This window comes from Microtus oregoni, unplaced genomic scaffold (genome assembly GCF_018167655.1).
Source record: "Microtus oregoni isolate MIOR12 unplaced genomic scaffold, Mior012 000017F_ref0000208, whole genome shotgun sequence".
NCBI classification, from domain to species: domain Eukaryota; kingdom Metazoa; phylum Chordata; class Mammalia; order Rodentia; family Cricetidae; genus Microtus; species Microtus oregoni.
The window spans coordinates 6,066,974-6,085,591 of NW_024543076.1; the positions used below are offsets into that span (position 1 = coordinate 6,066,974).

The 18,618-nt window shown below is 52.3% G+C and overlaps 1 protein-coding gene across 6 annotated transcripts in view; it reads left to right on the forward strand.

Annotated features, from left to right (window-relative positions):
* Nucleotides 1–18,034: 18,034 nt before the first annotated feature.
* The window catches only part of Cntfr (ciliary neurotrophic factor receptor), a 37,391-nt gene continuing 36,807 nt past the window's right edge, over nucleotides 18,035–18,618 (forward strand). For 3 of the 6 annotated variants that reach the window (XM_041667562.1, XM_041667567.1, XM_041667564.1), the window contains exon 1: nucleotides 18,035–18,343. The gene's annotated coding sequence lies outside the window, so the exon portion shown is untranslated. The remainder of the gene's footprint in view (nucleotides 18,344–18,618) is intronic. The other 3 variants (XM_041667563.1, XM_041667566.1, XM_041667565.1) reach the window with 1 other exon arrangement.

An 18,618-nucleotide genomic window follows, 5' to 3' on the forward strand; every position in this document is an offset into this window, starting at 1 on the left:
TGTCTGGCCTGCTCTGTGTACGTGGGATTGAAGGAGTGTGAGGCCCACCTTTCCCCGGAACTCCTGAGATGGAGGCAGAAAGGCTAGCTAGAGGCTGGTGCTAGGTGGATCTGGTATCAATACATTGCAGGCAGTAACCTGGATGGCTTTTTGCCACCTGCTTTAAGCTGGTTTGGGACTCGGCCAGGTCAGGCATTTCTCCCATCTGTGACATATGCTTTAGTATAGTGGGGTCATGAACTTAGGCTTTGCCTGTCACGATCTTAATCCTGGCTCTCCCACTCACAAGTTACTGCTTTGTGGTTTCGGATAAAGTTACTTACTGGGCCTTAGTGTTCTTGTCTGCAAAATGGGGGTATAGGGATGCTTACCTCATTAGGGTTCTTTTTTCTTAATAATTTATTTAAATTTATTTTATGTGCATTGATGTGAAGGTATCAGATCACAGAGAGTTGTGAGCTGCCTTGTAGGTGCTAGGAATTGAATAAAAAACAAAACAATTATTTCATTTTATGCACATTGGTGTGATGGTGTCAGATCCCCTGGAACTGAGTTACAGACAGATGTGAGCTGCCATGTGGGTGTGGGGGATGTTTGAACCCAGGGCCTCTGGAAAGGCAGCCAGTGCTCTCAACCGCTGAGCCCCTCATTAGCATTCTTATAAAAAGGCATACATATTGGACACTTAGGTGTCATCTGAGCACCTGGTGCTATATAAATGTCATAAGTGACTTAAGTTTGCAAACATGCTATTCTCTTATCTTAAAAGTAGACCTTTAATCCCAGCACGCCTTTAATCCCAGCACTTGATGGCAGAGGCAGGTGAATCTCTGAGTTCGAGGCCAGCCTGATCTACAAGAGCTAGTTCCAGGACAGGCTTCAAAGCTACAGAGAAACCCTGTCCCTCTTCCCCCACAAAAGTGGGTTGGAGAGATGGCTCAGAGGTTAAGAGCACTGACTGTTCTTCCAGAGGTCGAGTTCAATTCCCAGCAACCATCCATAATGAGATCTGGCGCCCTCTTCTGGCAGAACACTATACACAATAAATTTAAAGAAGAAGGCCTCAGTCTCATCTTTCTCTGGGTAGCGCGCTGGCCTTTCTTCCCATTGCTGTTTCTTCTGCCTCACTTTGACCTTAGGTTCAGATTTACCGCAGGCATCCGAAGAGAGAGATTGGCTGGCTCCAGGTCATAGAGTGGGATCATAAGCAGCAGAGGTCTCGAGAACTGATCAGCTTCACTAACTGAATCAAGGTTTTCTCCAGTGTGTCTGGTAACCTAGATGTCCAATTATGAACAAGTAGAACTGGAGCTCTTCCGGGTTCATGTAACAGGACCCGGTGAGGCGACAGTTTGGGGCAGTTTTTCTCAGTCTATGGATTTCAAGGAGGGATGAGTGACCATAAGACCATCAGACTTGGACTTTAAACACTCCATCCTCTTCAATAGGCTGTCCCTCGGTGAGAAGAGGGCACTAGGGAAGGGGCAGGCCATGATAATGGGCCATTGGAGAGGTGAAATCTCAGTAGCTACACTCTCAGGCCCTTTAAATACAGAGGGTCCTGAACCATCTGACAACTGCTGAAGACAGTCAAAGCTGCTGCTGTACTGCCAACCACTGCTCAACCTTAGCTAAATTCAAGCCTTCGGCTCCTCAGCTTCCTCCTCCTGCTCTCTGTGACCGTGTGTGTGTGTGTGTGTGTGTGTGTGTGTGTGCGTGTGCGCGTGTGTGTGTGTGTGCGTGAGTGCGTGTGTGCGTGCGTCCGTGCGTGTCAGTGTCACCATGTTCTGCTCTGATTATCTTCAGTTGTGTATATTTTGCTATCTGCAGTTTCTCCAGAATTTTGATCATTTTTGACCTAGCCTCCCACCCTGATCACTACTTTGGCGTGTTGAAGAGATCACATGTAATAAAATAGAACTTAGCTGCGAGCTCTGGAGGTCAGGAAGGGAATCCCAATTGCTGTTTAATCAGAAATCATCAGAGAGGCCGGGCGGTGGTGGCGCACGCCTTTAATCCCAGCACTCGGGAGGCAGAGGCAGGCGGATCTCTGTGAGTTCGAGGCCAGCCTGGTCTACAAGAGCTAGTTCCAGGTCAGGAACCAAAAGCTACGGAGAAACCCTGTCTCGAAAAATCAAAAAAAAAAAAAAAAAAAAAAAAAAAAGAAAAAGAAATCATCAGAGAGGTCCAGAAAGGTTGGAGAGGGAAACACCTGTGGTTAGAAGCCCTTAGGAGGAGAGGTGCTAGAGTGCTTCCCCTAACCTTTGGCCCCTAGAGAGTCTGCCTGACTCTGACATCTTCAGGAAATGGAACCAGAGATGAGGCCTGGGGAGTGTGCTCAACCTTAGGAGAAAACCTGAGCATTGTATGTGACTCCACTCCCGATTCCTCCTTAACCCACTGATTTGTGACACTTGCTTCCATAATGCCTTACAAAAGCTTTCCCTTGGGACAGAAGGGGAGGTGGGGAGGTGAAGTGGGCCCAGGGGGTTTGCTCTGCTCTGCTGGAGGACCCAAGTTCAATTCCCAGTGCTTCATGGCACCTTACAGCCAGCTTTAACTATATACCCGTAAGATCCGGTGCCCTGTTCTGGTGTGCAGATGTACGAGCAGACAAGACAGCCACAACCATAAGTAAGGAAAACAAAGCCAAAAAGCACTTGTTCAGTTCCTAGGATCCACAAGTCAGCTCACAACTGCAACTCCCATCCCAGGACATCTGCTGCCCTCTCCTGACCTCAGCAGGCACCAGGCACCTGTGATTCACATACCGGCCGGAGCAGGGGTCAGTGAGATGGCTCAGAGGATGGACTCTCTTGTTTACCATCCATCCTAACCTGATTTCAATCCCAGAACTCATGTGGAGGAGAAAGACTGACTCCCATAGGTTGTTCTCCAGGCTCATCCACATGCACACACGGGCAAGCAAGCTTGCAGATGGTGTGGAGATGACGGTGGGGATGGGAGAGCTCAGAAGTCCTTTCTTCGTGAGGCAGGAGGGTTTCCACGGATGGGAAGGAAGCCTGAAATCGTTACAAGAGAGAGAGATGGCACGGTTCTGCGAGGCTCTAAACCCAGTGTGGGCTGATGACCCTGAGCTTGGAGTGTCAGTGGCAGGATGTGGGCTCCAGTAGCATCCGAGAGACAGGCGAGGGTGCCCCGTTTTCTACAGAGAGCGACACAGGAGCCAGTGAAGGACCAATAGTAACTGAGTAGGGCCAGGTGCCCATGCTGAGTGGGAAGGAAAGCTAAAAGAGCACAGGCTTCTGTCACCCAGAATCCCTGAGCGGTCTGGAGTGGGCGAGGTGGAATACCACAGCCATGGAAAGTGCAGCTGTATAACAAAGTGACATCTCACAGTTCAAAGGGCTTTTCTATTTATTATATATTTATTTATTGGGTAGGCATGGATGAGCCGTGGCTCACAGAGGTCAGAGGTCAACTTGCCAGAGTCATTTCTCTCCTCCCATCAAGTGGGGCCTGGGAATCAAACTCAGGTCTCGGAGTTAGCAGCAAGTACTTTCCCAGGGCGCAGTCGTACCAACCCTGCTCCCTTTATGTCGTGCATTTTTTATTTTTTTTCCTTTTAAATATAATTTCCTTCTTTAAAATAGTATTATGGGGGGGGGGCTGGAGAGATGGCTCAGTGGTTAAGAGCACTGGTTGCTCTTCCAGAGGTCCTGAGTTCAATTCCCAGCAACCACATGGTGGCTCACAACCATCTGTAATGAGATCTGGCGACCTCTTCTGGCATGCGGGCATACATGGAGGCAGAATGTTGTATACATAATAAATAAAATCTTTAAAAAAAAAATAGTATTGTGGGGACCTGAGCGCTGGCTGCTCTTTCGGAGGACCCTGACTTGATTCCTAGAAACCACATGGTGGTTCACAACCATCGGTAACTCTAGTGCTAGGGGGTCTGACGCCCCCTTCTGGCCGCCTCAAGCTCCAGTCTTGTACGTGGTGCACTGATATAAAACACCAGTCATGTATGTGGTGCGCTGATACAAAGCTCCAGTCATGTATTGGTACGCTGATAAAAAGGCAAGAAAAAAAAAAAGGCCATACACATAATTTTTTTTTAAAAAAGTAAAGCATAAATGAAGTAAAATAGAACTTTTGTTTATTGTCTGCTGCTTAGAGTGTGAGTCTAGTGGGCAGATGTCTGCTTCATTTGCTGAGGTCACCTAGGAACCTCAAACGTGATTTGCACACAATAGTTGTGCAATAATCATCCCATGAAGGGGTAAATGTTGAGCCCCCAAGTGTGAGGACACACCTAGCTCTGACTCCGTCACACCCTGTTCCCTTGGCCCTCCTTCCCAGATGAGAGGACGAGATCCAGATTTATTCATGGACTAGCCTCAGGGACCCTTGCCTGCCGTCTTTGTCCTTTGGTTTGGTTCTTGTCCTCTGGGTTGAGCATTCCGATGCCCCGCCTCCTCCAAACATGATTATATTTATTTTCCTCTGATCTTTGTTTCAGAAATCCTCCCTTACTAAATTCAAGACTGTTCAAAATCAAGACTTGGGAGTCCAAACCCTAGCACTTGGAAAGCTGAAGCAGGAGGATTGCCATCTGAGGCCATCTTGGGTAACACAGTCATTGCCAGAGACGATGTCCCAAAATACCCGGAGAACTTCTATCTATGGCCACAAGGTGGCAGCATTCACAAAGGGATAGTCCAGCTAGCCTTTGTAAATGTACTTTGCTAGAAGCCCCCAAATAGAAGCAAAACAATCTAGGCTTGAAAATCGGTCCTTGAGTGACATCTCAACTGTTCAAAAAGACAGTTAATGAAAATCCACGGTGTGGCAAGCCTAGTCTCTGTACTCAGAACCTCCTGTCTTGTGTGATCTGTAGACCGGTTCCATGATTTCAGCATTTCCCTTTAGCTGAGATGTGACAGGCGCAATAAGCACACAGATTCAGGAACTTCTTCAGTGCAGAAATAAGAGCCCCTAGTCCAGCACTTAGGGACAGGAAAATCTCGAAGGAAAGGGAGGTAATGCCTGTGGAGAAGCTTGGAGACCAATTGGCTGGGAGAGACACGGGAAGGACTGGGACGAAGGGAAGTCGTGAGCTGAGGTATAGGAGCAAACAGGAAGAATAAACAGAATTTGGTGAATGAAGCTCAAGGAAGGGCTGTGAGGAGTGGGTCTCAGGGACGGCTTGCCTGGCCAGGGAGTTCGTACTTTACCTTAGAGTAATGAGACGTCCCGGAAGTCTCTGAGAGGGCATGAGGTAAAATGCCAGACTGTTTTAGAATGAGACCTCTGGATGCTGCGACTTGCTGCATGGAGCAGGCAAAGGGCCGAAATAGCAGCGAGGAAGCCAGGAAGACATATATTAGCAGGCCAAAATTCTGACTGGGGTAGGCCCTAGGGAGTCGTTTCCAGCCCACAGCGCCTCTCCATGCCTGTTCGCTGTTCTGAAAGTGCTGTTACCCTATGCTCCCTCTGCCCCAGGCTAGGAGCTACTGGACCATCTGTTCTTTTCAACTCTGCCCTAGCTCCTCTGGCTATCTTGGCCAGAACCAGGGTCTTGGTCAGCTTCCATATTGAGAGGCCACAGCATCTACATTCCTGCCCGTTAGTAGTTCTGTCGACTTTCAGCTCACCCTGCATCATAACGTCTCTCAGTGACCCTCACAGTGTCCTCAGTATGGCCTCCTCTACTAGGGAGCCAGAGTATTGGCCACGCCTTGCCACCTTCTACCGGAATACACTCACAGGCCTGCGTGCGCATGCATACTTATGTCGAGGAGGGATCCCCCCAGGAAGAGGGGCACAAGCCAGAGAAATGCCCGGAAGTGGGAGAATAAAAGGCACGTTTGGAGGGGGAAGTGGGAGGGAATGTCGTCTGCCAGGTCTCACAGGTTCAGGTCAGAGCCATAACCACGTACTGCCAGCAGGGGGCACCAGAGTCAGCCTGTGAGTTGGACTTGAGGAGTCACCTTCATTCCGTCTCATGAATATGCACAAACCTGTTGAATTATGTAGATAGGAAGGATGTAAATGTGTATGCAAATTTGGTGCTGTCCTCGTGGTTGCTATGGAAACAAGTGAATAGCAAGGAGGGGCACACCCTGGGGAGACCTGGGCGGAGAGACTGAGACCAGGAGATTTTGCTGGGCCCCTTTCTTCCCCACCATAGTGCTTTTGATCTGTTTCTTTGCTTCCTTCTGTCTTTGTCTCTCTGCCTGACACTCCTTCCACTTTTCTACCTCTTTTGATCTCTCTCTCTCCTCGACTGGTTTTTTTCCCTCCTCTGAGTTTCCCTGCCTGATTTTCTCCATGCTGTTCTTTCTCTCTCTCTCTCTCTCTCTCTCTCTCTCTCTCTCTCTCTCTCTGACTTCCGGTCTCTGCATCTGGGACTGCATGACTTCCCCTCCTGCGTCTCCTGTCAGCCTGCATCTGTCTCAGATCTCTGACCATGTCTCTGGTGTTTGTGCCTGGGTCTCTGGGGTTCTTGGTCTGTCTCCTCTCAATTGCTCTCGTCTGCCTTTCTGGACCTTGTGTCCCACCACTTGTCTCTGATGGGAAAGACAGGACATCTGTCCTGGCCTGATGGGATGCACCACCCCGGATCAGCTGCCCACATGTCCGAGGATTCCTAAGCACTTTCCCCACATAAAATCCTGGTTTGGATCTGGCCCTTGTCACAGCACTGACACAAGGTCCCCGTGACAGGCCTTGGCAGGCTGCCAGGATAGCAGGTCTTCTGTCCTAGCCTTTGCCTGCTGTGTGACTGTACCCAGCATCCCTGCCTCTCTGGGTTCCCACAAGCGCGCCTTGAAGCCAGTGGGCACCTTGAGGCAATGATGTACTGAGAATAGGGAAATGAGGGAAGAGGCTTAAGATCTGGCCCTCTGCCCAAAAGCTGACGTGAGGAGGCTGGCTTAGGCCCAGGTGTGGAGGTGTCTGGGGCCAGTTGAGACCTATCCTGGTCCCCAGTAAAGACTCCTCGCTGAGCCACAAAACTGAGCGGCAGCCTCTCTGTGGTCTGCCCATGCTCCTGCCTGCTGTCCCTCGGTCATCCACTTCGTTATTTGGGGCCCTCTAAGCCTCTCAGTCACTTTACACCATGGCCTGTATAGGGGCCTCAGTGACACAGGGCGATACCTGCAGGTTTTGTGCCTCAACACTAAGAAGGAGGTCTTTGGCCAGGTGAAGAGCCCCCCCACCCCACCCCCCACACTTTCCTCTCTCTGGCAGCCTTGGTTTGGGAATATAACAATGCAGATGCAAAAGTCAGGGGCTGGAGAGACGGCTCAGTGGTTAAGAGCACTGGCCGCTCTTCCAGAGGACCCAAGTTCAATTCCCAGCAACCACATGGCAGCTTACATCTGTCTGTAACTCTAGTTCCCTGGGATCTGACACCTTCACTCCAATGCACATAAAGTGAAATAAGTTATTTCTTAAAAGTCGTGGCTCAGATTTTGAGAGACAAACGAGGTCTAGGAAGGACACTTCCATCCCATCCAGTGTTTGGAATGGAGAGTGAGAGGTTCCAGAATGTTTTGAGAGCAAGAAACCACTCTATCTGAAGGTAGAGGGCTTCCCCCTCAGCCCTGGGCAGGTTGCCTTACCTCCAGGAAGGCTCTAGTCGTGGGGGATCTGGCCTGGACCCAGGTGTGGGGGCGGCTGAAGCAGTCAGGACAAGTCCTTCTCCTCCAAGAGGTGGTGGGGCCAAAGCCCCCATCTCTCCTACCCATCCAGAAAGAACCATATTCTTGGGTACTGGAACCACCATGATTCACCCATGTTCAGGCCCAGGCGTGATCCTGTTACCAGGAATCCCATGACTGAAATGTTAAAAGTCCCCCCTTGCCCCAGTCCACCCGAGCTGTGCCAAGGGATAGCAGAGAGTCAGACAGGGCTATGGGGTGGGTGGAGTAACAGGTTTGTAGAGCCAGGCATAGAAAAAGCAAAAGATTGGGAGAGAGATGGAGAGATAGAGACAGAAACAGAGATGGGAGATAACAGACAGTGAGAGAAAGACCTGACAGAGACAGGGATGATGTCAGCTATGGAAGGCTTTAGTACTGGCCAAACCTAGTGCTGAGTACCCTACCGGGCTGTCTCCTTTAACTGAATCTTTACAGCACTCTCAGAAAAGAGGTGGTGCTGTTATGATCCCATTTTATTCCTGGGGTAATTGAGGCTCATTTTCCTCCTAAAGTAATTGAGGCATTAAGTCACTTGCCTGAGGCTTCAAAGCCAGAGAGCTGTGGTGCAGGTATTCGAATTTTTCAGCTTGCCTGAGAGCCAGGGAGAGAGACAGACATAGAGACAGAGGTGGGGACAGATAAACTCCCATACCAACCCTCTTGGGTAATCTGGGAATCCGGGAATCTTCAAGCAGCTGTTAGGGGAGGGCGTTCCCACCAAACCGACAAAAAGCAAAGCAACTCTGGGTCTTCTTGTCAGTGATGGAGGAAGGGAAGGAGGGGGGAGAGGGGGGAGAGGGGGGAGGGATTCCTTAGCTGACCCTTCTCCTCCCAGAGCTGCTTTAGAACAGCCAGCCAAAGCCTCCTTGCTCAGGGCCCCTGACTTTGGGAATTCTTCCTTCTCCATGTATTTATTGAGCACCTGCTGGCTGCAGGACACTCCTGTCCCCACACCCACGTATCCTTTCCCCTTCACCCTAGAGAAACCCTTATTGTCTAACTTCACCCCCCCCCCTCAGTATAACCTCTGCAAAAAGCAATTAAGACTAGAATCTGGGACACTTCAAAATAAGGAGGTTAACCTGGTATACACTAGGATTCTTGAAGCCCAGAGGAGAAGTCCCCAAGGTCTGACTTGGGTGTCTCTGGTTGGAGGTCCCTTCTAGTTAGTTTGGAGAGGAGGGTCAATAGCCCAGCTGGTGGGGGCCTGAGAGAGCCAGCCTGTCAACAACAGGGGGGATCGGGGTGAGAAGAAAACCAGGAGCTATCCTGGGGGAGCCCGGGAGTTGGCGTTATGGTTTCTAATGTCTTAGCCCTGGTTTCAATTACTCTCAAGGTCCCCAGGGTTCTCCCACCACTGCAGACAGGCTCCTGAGCTTGAAGAAGGTTCAGGAATCTCTTGGGGAGACTAAGAAACTTGGGGCTCCGGGGTAGAAGCTCAGGCCTGGAGGGAGCCTTTTCAGACTCTTCTACATGACTGTGTGAGGCCCCCAGACCACACAGGGCTTCCAGAAATAGTGGGAAGCTGGGGAGGAGCGGTAAACGCGGTGCTTGTGAGCAGGGTCCATCCAGTTCCTCAGCTCCATCTTGGTCCTGCTGCCTCCAGTCCAGTCGTGCTGCTGACAGCTAGGGCTCCGTCTCACCCAGCTCTTTTTCAAGCCTCATAACAAACATTGATCCAAGAATTTTTGCTCTCAAGGCCATCACAACTCTTTTTTCTTCTGGGAGTCCCACATCTTCCTCTTCCTTCCTTTTTCTTTTCTATTGTTGTTGTTAAGTTGGTTGTGTTTTGCTCTTCTGATTTTTCAGGTAATATCTCACTTTGTAGCCCAGACTGGCTTCAAATTCATAGCCAGCCTCCTGCCTCAGCCTCTGGAGCACTGGTGGTTATCTATTCTGTTACATTTGTTTTGAGATGGATCTCGTGCGGTCCAGGCTTGCTTTGGGACTCACTGTGTGGCTAAGGCTTGCCTTGAGTTTCTGATACTCCTTCCTTTACCATTTAAGTGCTAAGATTGCAGGTGTGTGCCAGCATACCTACCCGGCACACACACACACACACACACACACACACACACACACACACACAGAGAGAGAGAGAGAGAGAGAGAGAGAGAGAGACTCTCTGTCTTTCTTGGTCTCTCTTTCTCTCTGTGTCTGTCTGTCTGTCTTTCTCTCTGTCTTTTAACAAAAGTTTACAGTTTCTATCTTAACCCTGCCCCATATCTTGTCTCATTCCATGCCTGCTCCCTTATTCAAATCTTGCCATCCCCAGCACTGTCATAATGCCCAGGTCAGTCCAGGACTTCGGTGAATACCTAAGCCTTCCCATGAGCTGGCACAGAGGGCCCTGAGAACTGTTGAGCTGGATCCCACACCTCCAGCCAGCTTGCCCTCACTCAGCTCTGAGGACATTCTCTCCCGCCCTAGCTGTGTCCCTGCCTAGCCATCATTCCACAGACCCTTGGGCTGAACATGTCAAGGCCTTGTGAATGGCACCAGCATCTCCCAGTCACTCATGCCAAAAGCCTGGGAGTCGTCTGTGCTTTTGGACACAATGTTCCCTCTGGGCCTGGCACACAGTAGGCGCTAATAAATGTCTGTTGAACTGAATTTAACTCAATTTTCTCTCTTGGACTTCCTCTTCTGCCTCTGCCTAATCCCTGGTACTTGGTGTCGCTAGAGTAAGTCCCCAGATCTTTTAATTGCCTTGGTCTTCCTAATCACCACTGTTGAATTTGGGGGCAGTCAGTGCTTCTTTCCCCTCATTTTCTACCCGAGGAGTCACAGGCTCGTCAGGAATGAAGGGGAGGCAAAGGGAGAGAAACAGTCTTGAAGACCTCATTATCAGCAGTGGGGACTCACTGCAAGGGGACAGTCCCTTGAGGACAGATGATGTCTCCACTGTGAAAACTTGGAGGGGGAATCAGAGACTGCAGGGGCGGAGAGGCAATTTCTGAGTAGTGAGTTAGTTTCATGCGAATTTTTTGCAAAATGAAAATTTCATCTGTGATTTTGCAAGTCTGTGTTGTGTCCCTGTTTTTGACTTCCAAAAAAAAAAAAGGAAAGAAAAAAGAAAGAAAGAAAACAAAAATAACATAAGGTCCCCTGGTCTTAAATGTCCTTGCTCTCCCTGACCCTCCCCATCTTCTCATCTGGATCCTCTGCTCCCACCAGCTTCTCTTTCCAAACTTGCCAGACCCCAGGATCAATCACCAGGAGATCCTCAGGAGAGTTGGATTGGGAATTCAGGGGCCCTGTCCTCCATGTATACCTGACATGCCACCCCCCAGGTTCATGGGGAAGATCCACAGGAGAACAGACACTGGATTAGGTATCCAGGGGACTTGTCCTCTGTGTATACCTGACATGTGAACCCCACGCCAGGTTCATGAGAGAGGTGGGAAAGACATACGTGTAGCTTCTCTCCACCAAGGCACTGATTGTCCTTTCTTTCCAGCCCCAGGATCTTGTCCATGCCAGGAAATGTGACCTTGTACACAACAGCTTAAGATCTCACTAGCAGGAGCTGGAGAGATGGCTCAGGGGTTAAGAGCATTTACTGCTCTTGCGGTAGATCTGGGTTCAGTTCTCAGCACCCTCATGATGACCCACAATCATATACCACCAGTTCTCGGAGATCTGATGCCCTCTTCTGACCACCACAGGCTTCTGCATACATGTGGTACATGTACATACACTCAAACACACACACACACACACACACACACACACACACACACACACACACAGATATAAATTTTAGAAAGATCTAACTGTCAAAGTTCTATAGTCTTATCTACTTTATGCCTTCCAGACCACCATGGTCTTGGCACCAAAGGTATTTTAGGATGTGGTCTCTGAACCACTGCTGCTTCAGCCTGCCTCCCAGGCCTCTTCTTAGTCCTCATGGAGTTAACTAAGCCTGCTTCTCGTCAGTAATGGCAGAAGCCCTCACACCAAGGCTCGCACCCCCGTGTCACCTCTCACAGGTCAGAGCCTTCCCACTATCCTCATGCCACTCACTCATTTGATCTATTTTGAAGGATTTATGCATTTAAACATTGAATTAGATTTATTTAAATTTATTTCAAGCTGGGTCTGGTGATGCAAGTCAGTGATCCTGGCTACTCTGAAAGCGGAGACAGGAAGATCCCGAGTTCAAGGCCGGACTAGAGAGTGACTTTAAAGCCAGGCTGAGCAATTTGGTGCGATTCCCAAAATGGAAAATTAAAAAGAAGAAATCTGAGGTGGCACACACTTTTAATCCCAGCACTCAGGAAGCAGAGCTGGAAGATCTCTGAGTATGAGGCCAGCCTGGTCTACATAGTGAGTTCCAGGATAGCCAGGTCTATATAGAGAAATGCTGTCTCAAAATAAATAAATCAATAAATATAAATAAAAAGAGAACTGGGGGTATAACTCAGTGGTAGGCAGTTCCTCCAGTACAATACACACAGAATCCCCCGTTTTATGCCAGATCCAGCACTAGCCATAAAGGCCACAGGACCACCAACCAGAGCTCAGAGACAGCACACAGCTAACTAGGCAATTAGCTAGATGCCACATCAGCCATGAACTTAGACTTCACACTGACCATATTAGGCAAAGGAATATGGTACCAGGAGAGGAAAGGAAGGGTCTTGGGCCATGCCTCTCTTAGGAGACATCGAGGCTTCGCTTCTTGGCTGAAGAGGCTGGAATTTAGCATTGGGTATTTTGCATGGGCTAACTGTACAATTATTTATATTTTCTTTTTTAAAATATCCATCTTGCCGGGCGATGGTGGCGCACGCCTTTAATCCCAGCACTCGGGAGGCAGAGGCAGGCGGATCTTTGTGAGTTCGAGACCAGCCTGGTCTACAGAGCTAGTTCCAGGACAGGCTCCAAAGCCACAGAGAAACCCTGTCTCGAAAAAAATAAAATAAAATAAAATATCCATCTTTCTTGATTAGAATGTGAGCCCCATGAGGGTGGTAACTTAAAGCAAATTTGAGGCAAAATGTAAACAGTAGAGTGCACAAATTTTAAGGATATATCGTTCAAATTACAAGTTCAGCTCTAGCTTCGCTTGTTCTCTGGGTCTTCTTTCCTCTTTTTGCTCAGCATTGTGCCTGAGGTTTGACCAAGATGTCACGCACAGCTGTGGTTGGTTCATTTTCATTGCTGTGACCAGGACACTATGTATCTATTTGGGTTGTCTCCAAATTTGGAATATAATGAATAAAGCACATTTGATCCTTTCTTTGAGGCGTGTATCTGGAAACAGAATTGCCAGGTCCTGGGATCTTCGTTCACGTTAGTAGCTCCTGCCATTTTCTAAGATGTGCCGAGTGGGCCAGCATGAACCGTGCACGGAATCCAGTTGTTCTACATCCTTCAGAGGACGGCGTCCGGCTCACTGACGTACTTACACCAATGCCTGGCACACAGTAGGACACACACGCGTACTCAAGAACAGGAGGTGCCGTCATCATTGCTATATGTTGCTCTGAGTTCAGCATTTACTTGCCCAGTGACTGGCAGCTGTCTCCCTGGTTTCCGGATCTTTTCCTACCTGTAACAGAACTTCCGATACCAAGGGCCCCCTGCCCAGTGCCAGCTGGGAGCTAGAAAAACTAGCCACCTGTTCTTCTACTTATCTCACTTGTGCTGCGTAAGGATGCCACCTACTAAGTGCCAGCACGCAGAGGGGGTGGCCTGTGACATCCCACTGACAGCCTCTTTCGAGTCACCCAGGGCCAGGGTCACTGCCTATCAAGTCCCTAACTCATCTTCCCAGAGCCGCCTTCTCCTTCCTGTCCAGCCCTGACCCCAGGCGGGGGGAAGGGGTCTGGACTGAGTCTGTGGATGGAAAATGTGATTAATAATCAAAAAAACATCCAAGAGGAAGAGACCAGGAAAACAACTTCGGGAAGGCTCCTTGCCCAGGGGAGGGGGGCCATGTCCTGGGCCTTGGGACAGCTCCGGCCACCCTTTCTGGGAAGCAGCCACAGGAGTGGGTAATTTTAGCCAAAAGCAGAAAGAAAGAAAGAAAGAAAGAAAGAAAGAAAGACATTTTAATGACTTATTTTGAAAGATGCCCCCAATGTAAGTTATGCTTCCTCTAGGAGCTCCCTCTCATTCTGAGCCCCTCCTAGTGGTCCCCCAGCTCAGGCATATTGGGTGGGGGAGGGCAGAGAAACACGAAGTGTTTTGTTCATTAGCAGAGAACATGGGAGGAAATTCCCTTTCTTCTTGGGTCTGGGCAGCCCAATTGGACACTCAAAAGCTATTGTGAAAAACAGAGCCTTGGGCTGCAGGGTAGGGTAAGGGCTATATTGAAGACCTTAACAGGAGCAGACTCCGTCCTCCATTCAGATTTCTGGCTTCCTGGGGGTTCCTAGGCCTTAATCCTTCCTCCTTCCAGGGATTTGATTCCCAGTGCTTCCATCTGCCCTCAGAATTCCTTCTTAGCGAAGCAGGAGGAACTATGATTAGACTGGAGTTAGAACTTCCTGATGGGAGCAAAGAAAGATTAAGGAAGGAAGGAGGCCTTGGGCCTATTGAATAATTTAGGATTTTGATAGGGTGTGTTGGAATTGGTAATCTGGTAGGTAAAAAGAAAAAATCTGACGTGGGTTTAGGACAGTAGTGGAAGCCCCTGTATCAGTGTGGATTTAAAAGCTCTAGGAAGGTGGGAAGGGAAGGTGGTTCCAGGGAATCTGGGTGATTTCACTTTGGATGCTTAGCCTCGCTACTGGGACTCCTGTCTCCCCTACCTCCACCTTCAGAGAGAGAATGCTTGCCCTTCTGAGGTACTGGAGATCGGAAGGGTCAGGGCCCAGAGACGCAGCGGTCTCCACAGTAGGATTCCAGGAGGGGGGTGTTGTTGTGAGTGAGCTCCAGGTGCTGCCCCAAGATGGTGCTGGAGCTGTTTCAGGATGGGGGGCGGTGAGTCGCCCATGGGGGTGGCTGGGCTGGTCCCTGACTTGGGGGGCCTCTGGGCTCCCCTCCCTGGCTCGGCCCGGGGCTGTGTCGGGATCGGGTTTCTCGGCGCCTGGAGCCTCCGCGAGGCCGAGCTGTTCCCGGGCCCCGGCCAAGCCGCCCCGGGCGCTGGCACTGTGCGAGGAAGCAGGGGGGGTAAGGGGGAGTGAGGGGGGGCTGCGAGGGCGTTTACGTAACTGCCTCCCAGAGCCCGCCCCGACCCGCCAACCCCAGAGTGATTGAGAGCGTGTGTGACTGTGAGCCTGTGTGACACACAGCATACCGTGGCTGTGCCTTCAATGTCTATGCAATGGGTTCAGTCCCATTCTTCCAGGACCTCAGGCTCCTAGCCCAAGCAAGGGTCCTGTGACTCCTTCTGTACCACAGTGAGGTTGAATGTTCTGTGAGGCTGGGCGTGTGACTTTATGTGACCCCTTGTTTGGTTCTTTTAAAGTAGCCCGTGTGAGCATGGCGCTCTTAGCCAGGAGGCTGCCTCGCTATGGAACCTTCTGGTGCATAGCTGGTTAGAAAAGGAACGATATTCTGTGGAAGCACTTGGAAAGGTGAGACCACAGAAGTCGCCTTCCTTCCTGGAGACAGATCAATATAAATGGGAAAGTGTCAATGTTGCCTAAAGGCCTGAGATGACACAGGCAACTCCAGCGGTGGGAGATTCTGCTTAGGTCGCTCTGCCAGGAGGCTGAGGTCTGAAGACCCAGCCAAGAGCTCCATACACCCCAGGGAGGTGAGGGGAGCGCAGCGGTAGGTCACTTGCCTGCCTCCCTGGGTTCAGTCCCTACAGGGACAAGAGCAAAGACACCTGAAGTCAAGAAAAACTTCCCCAGTGTCCCAAGGCCTCTCAAGCTTACAGATCTGGGGACACTACCCCCATTATTGTGGGGACTGTAGTCTGGGGGTATGACTTCCTGCCACTCTGTCACAGGTGAGGCAGATGGTGAAAATGGAAGGACAGTGAGAATCGGCTGAGGGTTTGAGGGAAGGTGTCCGTGAGTGGGGTCGACCTTAAGATAAGAGAAGGGGCTGGCGGGGAGATGGGATGGCTAACTCTTTTTCCAGGAGAGCTGGGAAGGGGGTGACCAAAGGTGAAGGCCGGTCTAAGCGCCTAGCTGAGGAAGCACAGAGGCTAGGGAGTAGACCGGGCATCCGAAACGGCAGTAGTGAAAAGCCACCAGTACTCTGCTGGCCCGGCTCAGAGGAAAGATCGTGGGTTCTGAGATAGTCGACCACAAGATGGAAAGGGGGTAGACCCTCCCTTGTTCCATAGGTCCCCAAGGCCTCAGAGCCCAGCTGCAGTCGCAGCCCAAGAACGCACGCCCCGCTCTGCCCGCCAGGTGTCGCTGCGGCCCCGGGGAAGCGAGAGCGGTTGCTGGTCCCGCTCCAGGAGCTGCCAGCCGACAAACGTCCCCCCACTACTACCACCCCGGGTCCGACGTGCGTCCCTCCTCGTCCTCCCCCACGCTGAGTCGTATTCCTGGACTCGTGACGTCTGGCGCGAACCCTGACCCTCACCAGGTGGCTGCGGCAGTGATGACAGCAGCCTCCCTGTGCCCTGGTGTCGTTTGGGGACGTCTGTCATCGGGGCGTAATTCCTGACTGCCCTCAACCTGCAGAAGGATTATCTGAAAAGCCAAGTCGGCCCACTCAGGACCCGCCGATCTCCGTGTCCGTTTGTCTGCCTGTCCTGAGTCTGATAGCAGCGCATGAGTTCATCAGCATTAGCCCCTTCTCCAGGACCTAACCTGATCCAGGCCTACCATCAGCACAGAAAGACATTCTTGTGTGTGTTCCCCGTCTCCACCGCTCCGTGTTTCGTTGCACCTCCTGCACTCCTTCCCTCAGCCCACTATCTTGCTAGGGTCTGTAGCCTGGGGGACCTGAGGTGGGCCCAGAGAAGTCAAGAAAAATCTGCTGTCGTCGGTGGTTATGCTCTGACCTCAGCTTGGCTCATCGTTGTCGTCGCTGTGAGTCCTTAAGCCCTGGTCCACCCTCTCTGAGTTTAAGTCTTTCCTGAGTCCAGACTGCGGCACGGTGGAGTCATGGAAGTGAAAGCGAAAAGCCCCAGCAGTGGCGGGAAGGTTTTCCTCTGCAACAGAGTCTCTGAGGCATTTGTTGGGAAAGGGCCCGGGCGCTGTAGGCAGCCTGCTGGGGAAGAGTGTGAAGAAACAGTGAGATCTTTCCCTCCCCTCGCCCTCAGCCGTGGAATAGTTCCCCCAGAGGGGCAAGGCCCAGAGATTATGGGTCAAAGGCCACTTGAAAAATTTAAGGGGGTGGACCTCTGCTTCTCCGCCTCTGGCCTCCCTTTTCTATCGCGCTTTCGTGTGGCCTCAGAAGTTGATCAGGTTGTCTAACCTTAATCTCCCACATTGTAGCCAGAACAGAGGCCTAGGTCCAGGGAAGGGAACACCCTGCCCCCGTCCCCAGGGTGCGCGCGGGGTGGGGGGGGGCGGAGATGCTAGAGCACAGCTTAGCTAGCAGAGGGGTGTACCCTGCTCTGGAACTGTCAGTTCAGGCAGTTAAGTCACAGCCTCCCTACCCCTTTCTCGGAGGCTGCTCTCCAGGCCCGGTGTCCCGGGGACGCAGGACGAGAGTAGTGGGGATGACAAGGGCCTGGGCATCCATCCTGGTCCATTTCGAGTCATGAGAGCGTAAAGACCGCTAACCCCCAGACGAGGGACTAGGAAGGAGTGTGGTAAGACAGGGGAGGAGAGGGCTGGTTTCGTGGGCACTGGGGGGCTCTGCCTCGTACTCCTCTCGGGGATGCTAGAAGGACCCTGGAGTTGATCTCGGGTGTGCCAGAGCGTCGGTGCGAGACACCAAAGAGCAGAACGGACGAGAGTGTGTGCAGGAGAGACCTGGCCAAAGCTGAGAGTGTGCTGAGCGATCCCGGGGGTGGGTGCGCGCCCCGCCGCCCTAGGAGAGCGGGCGGAGTGGGTGTGGGTGTGTGCGCGCGCGTTTGCGAGACCCGCGGCCCGGGCTGCACGTGAAGCACAGGGTCCATAGGCGTCCTGAGGGCACGCTGGAGAAAGGGCGAAGGCGAGGGGGCCACGCGTGCCAGTGCGGGCGAGCGTGCCAGCGGGGGGTAGGACGCCTGCTTGCGCGGGGCTAGTGGGAGTGGGGGCTCACAGGCCTGCGCGGGCGAGCGTGCCCCCGCGAGCGTGCCGCGCGTGCCAGGCGCGGGAACGTGCCAAGGCGGGGGCGCGCGGGGGCCGAGGCGGGGAGGGGGGTCGTGGCGCGCTGCCGCGGAGGCGCGGGGAGACAAGGCGAGAGGGGGAGGGGAGCAAGGGCGCGCGCGGCCGAGCGGGCGCCCGCGGTCACATGGGCGAGGGAAGGAGGGAGGGAGCGCGCGAGGGAGGGAGGAGGATGGGGGGGTTAAAGCCGCGGAGAGCCGAGGAGCCGGTGCAGAGCGGGCGGCGGCGGCGGCAGTGGAGGCGGCGGCTCCAGCCGGCGCGGCGCGGGGCTCGGCAGTGGGATCCGGCCGCGGTGCTCGCTCCGCGCTCCTGCCTCGCTCTCCGCCTGCAGCGGCCGAAGGGCGCGGCGCGGAGCCCGGGTGGCTCGAGGGCGCGGTGAGTGTTCCGTGGCCGTCTGCGCGAGGCTAGACCCTCGAACGCTCAGGCGGACAGACCTCGTGCGCGCGGGTAGAGAGAGTGAGGGGACACGCGTGGACCCCGCGATCGGGGGAGGTAGGAAAGTTCACGAGAAACTTTGCCCGCAAACTCGGGGGCGGGGGCGCACGAGCAGCAGCCCCCCACGTCCTGGAGTGCCAGGGGTTGGGCGTGGTGGTGTTGGTGAAGCTGGGCAACCGGCTGGAGGGAGGTGGCCGGGGCGGTTGGTCCTAGTGTCCCTGTTCTTCCCACCCTTGAGCAGCATGCACGGGGTCTGGGAAAATTCTAGAGCTGGGGGATTTCAGTGGCCCCCCACGCACGCAAAGCTTGCTTCTTTTTCGGAGAGAAAAAAA